Source organism: Miniopterus schreibersii (assembly GCF_964146895.1).
Source record: "Miniopterus schreibersii genome assembly, chromosome: X".
Classification (NCBI taxonomy): domain Eukaryota; kingdom Metazoa; phylum Chordata; class Mammalia; order Chiroptera; family Miniopteridae; genus Miniopterus; species Miniopterus schreibersii.
This window is the reverse complement of record NC_138104.1, coordinates 18,576,711-18,580,572: the sequence shown is the minus strand read 5'-3', so window position 1 is coordinate 18,580,572 and position 3,862 is coordinate 18,576,711. Positions and strand designations below refer to the sequence as shown.

Here is a 3,862-nt window from a genome sequence, read left to right as displayed (position 1 = left end):
TAGCATAGTATAATCTTGCTTTGATTACTATAGGACAAAAAGGTGAGAAAGGCCATAAAACATGCATATTTTGAACAAAAAAAGAAAGCTTCACAACCCAGGTTCACTAGATTAGAAAACACTCCCTTTACCCACGCATTACTTTGTTTATCTCTGAAACATCTGAGTTATTTTCTGTGGTGACTTGTTAAGCTATAAGGAATGAGAACTTTGCAATAATCTCTAGTAGAATTTGGCATCTTTATTCTATTAACATAAACTGAATGTTAAAACTGGATCTTAAAAGAAGGTTGCCAATTTTAATTTTTTGAGCCTCTCCGGGGTTTTGAATGCTTTGTATCAGTTTGTCTTTTGGAGTTGCTCTCTTTGGAATTCTTCTGTCCACTTAGTGATTTGCCTGGAGCTGAGGATGTAGCAGATAACAGATATTCATCTGGGGATTCTTTTATCAGGGTTGGCTTTATTTGTTGTTTATCCACTTCTTTGTGAAGATTTAATGCAGATGATGTATCTTGTTCTTCTTGGTTTTGTCTCTCAAAAACTGAATGTTCCAAATCTAACGGCTTTTGAGGGATGGCAACTTCTATTTCCTCTTGGTCTGAGGAAGCTTTAGGGAACATTCTCCCTCTTTTTGCAGAAGAGCATGGATCAGACAAAGATTCCTGTTTCTTTCTTTTGGAAATATCTTCTTTACTACTCTGTAGGTAAGACTCTTCATTTTCTGTCTCAACTGTGTTATTTCCAGTTATCTGTGTCATATCTGATATAGCGCGCCTGCTTTCTATTTTGCCACAAGGCTTAACTGCAGCTTCTCTAGAGTAGGAAACACTGCCTTCAGGTTCCTCATGAATCATGACACATACCTCCACTTTATCATGCTTGTTTGGTCTCATTTCGACTTTTCCTCCAAGGCAAAATTCTGTACCACTGGCAAATAACTGAGGCATAGGTGACTCTATTGAAGGCTGTGCACCTTGTTCTTGAATTTCATGATATATTTGAGAAGAGTGTGTTGGCATCTCTTCAATTTCTGTGCCTTGCCACATAGGGCTCTTTATTTCACTACTGACAGTTTCCTTAGGCATGGGGTTTTTCTTGCCTTCTTGCACAACTTTTGATAGTGATGCTGGCCCAGGCTGAGATTTAGGTGACAAATACTCCTGAGTATCTCCAGTATCTGTTTGTTGGTTCATTCTTTTTGTTTGCGACCTGGTTGTGACTCGATCAAATGTTCTGGAATACGGGGTAAAAGCCCAACCACTTTCCTCACAGAAATTAATATCAAAGCTTATCTTTCTTGCTAGTTTTTCATCACTTTTCAGTTGCCTTTCTGTTTCTCTTCTCCTTTTTTCTGCCTCCTCTTCCAATAATTTCTGTATGTATTCTTCACTGGCTTTGTTTTCTTCCTCCTCATTGGCTCGTTGCACTGCCTCCATTCTGATTACCTCCTCTTCATATTCTCTTCTCAATTCTCCAGGTTCACTTAACAGATGAACTGGCTGAGGGTCATTATAACTTTCTTCTGATTCCTGGCAAGAGACTCTAAGTTTACATTCTTCTGGATAGTGTCTTTGAATTTTCTCCCACAATTCCATATTGACAAGAGAATTTCTTCGGGTATGGTACCGGGCCCATCCAGAGATCCATAAGCGACAGAAGGGACAGCATAAATTTGACTTTTCTACAATGGATTGGAAGCATGACTTACAGAGCGTGTGATCACAAGGCAGTGTTACAGGCTCGATCAGGATTTCCAAACAGATTTTGCACTGGTATTCGGACAAAGGAGGGATGGCCTCTTCAGGTACAGCCATTTTAATATGCTAATTAGGTATAGTCAACATCAGCACCTAGAAGAGAAAGAGTAGATTTCCAGCTCAACTATGGAGAAACACAATGAACAGTTTTGTGTTTAAATATGCCCAGCAGTGTATCAGAATTCAGAGACTGGGAGCATCAAACACGTCTTGAAGCAAAACGGGCTCTGTAGGCCAGGTAAACAGTACTATCTTGGAAGGCGGTGTATGTGTCCGCGTTTAGCACAAACGTCCGCTAAGAATATAAACGAACCTTTCAGTCAGGAGGCCTTGGCTGCTGCTCCGAGGCTTTACCAGAACGGCTTTGACAAGATGGACGGCTCTCTGGCGTGGGGGGAGGTTCGCGCCAAGTTCTCCTCCCTCTCACCAGCTACGGATGCTCCTTTGGCCTCAGGCAGTCAAGCCAGAGGCAGTCGAAGAGCGCCGCCTCAGGGGTGCCACCTCTGGGCCGGCACCTCAGGACCAAAGATCCGCCATCCGGAAGATGGCGCTTCCGACCTGCCCCGGAAGCACTGCTGAAGCAGGGCTTCCTGTTTACTGTTGCTATGGCGGCAGCCAGCGCACAATGCCCTCAATCCAGCTCACTCTGAAGGGGAAGAAGGACTTCCAGTTTACTGTTGCTATGGTGGCAGCACACAATTCCTTAGACCTGCTTTCCAGCTTCTCGCGAGGTTTCCAGGCGTTGACCCCGCCCCTCCACTCCCTTTGGTCTGCTAAAAAGCTTTTTTTTTTTTTTTTGTGATAAAACGTAAATGTTTTAAATTTATCTTTTTTTTTCTTAATCTTATTTTTGTTTAAAATATTACAGATGTCCCTTTTTCTCCCCAATGACCCGTTCCACCCCGTCCCATCCCCCTCCCCAGTCCCTCTCCCCACCATTGTCCGTGCAAAAAGCTTTTAAGTAGTGCAAAAGTAGCATGTCTGACTCCAAAAAGCTTCTAAAAACCTTATCACTTAAAAAAAAAGTTAGGAAGCATCATCCCAAACCATCTGCTTTCCTGTTACTTTAATCCTTTTTAATAAATGCATTTATATAGCAGCAAGCCTAGTCAGACCAGAGGTGGAGAGGATATGGAAAGCAGAATAAACCATTAATTAGGCAGATAAGACTAAGATGGATTCAAGCAAAAGGAAGGTGCTGAGGGTGGGAGTTCAAATCAGCCGCAGCAACTGTGTTTCAGAAATAAGACTCCCATCTCTAAAATTTTTGGAAGAAGAAAAAAGTAAGAGGAAATACAGTACCAGGAGGTAAGTCAAGGGAACAATTTATCAGGCCCAGTTATTAGAATTATGGTCTGATTTGAGAGCAGGACCAGCAAGCAGTAAGGCTAAATCATGAGGTACAAAATTACTGGCCTAAGACTCTTCAGATTACCCGGCCTTGGGAAAGAAATGGACCTAGAATCCAGAGCAGGGATGAATCTCAGCAACATTTAGCATTAGGGAGCAAGGCAAGTTATTATATACTAGGAGAACTAATCTGAACAGAAATTTATCAATACTGAGAAAATTGTGGCTTTCTGATTCTAGAGATTCATGATTATTCATGAGTTCCAGAATAAGAATTGAATCTGGGAAGAGCCAGGGACACAGAGATTGTCTGCCTCTTATTGATGAGATTTCTACTGATGTATTTTTAAATTTCTCTTTGTTTCCTTACAGATCAACAATAAAGAAAGAGAAAAAATATTTAAGACCTAAACATGCAATATTCCTTTCTTATGCCCATCACATGAAAAAAACTTCTGGTACCAAAATTACCCAAACCAGGCAACCCCTCTCATCCTCTACATTTTTTATCCTCTGTGATAGCCTGTAATGCTTTGCCCATGACTGAAGCAACTGCCCCCTTTCCCAAATATCTTTACTAGGCCCTCTGTACATGGCTCTTGCTCCATATTTAGCAAACTATCTTATACAAACTACTCAGACTACATGTGAGTATTGCATTCATTTTCTTAACTGAATCCCAGTTCTTCCTTGATATCACTTCTCCTCCAGTACTCTAAAGTGCTGTTTATTTTCTTATACATATGCAACTCAAT

General features: G+C 41.2%; 1 pseudogene across 1 annotated transcript; it reads right to left on the bottom strand.

Moving 5' to 3' along the window:
* Window positions 1–266: 266 nt before the first annotated feature.
* Window positions 267–1,814, bottom strand: LOC308551730 (E3 ubiquitin-protein ligase RNF168 pseudogene; annotated as a pseudogene). The gene has a single exon. The product of its transcript is annotated as an E3 ubiquitin-protein ligase RNF168 pseudogene (transcript).
* Between the last annotated feature and the right edge of the window lie 2,048 nt (window positions 1,815–3,862).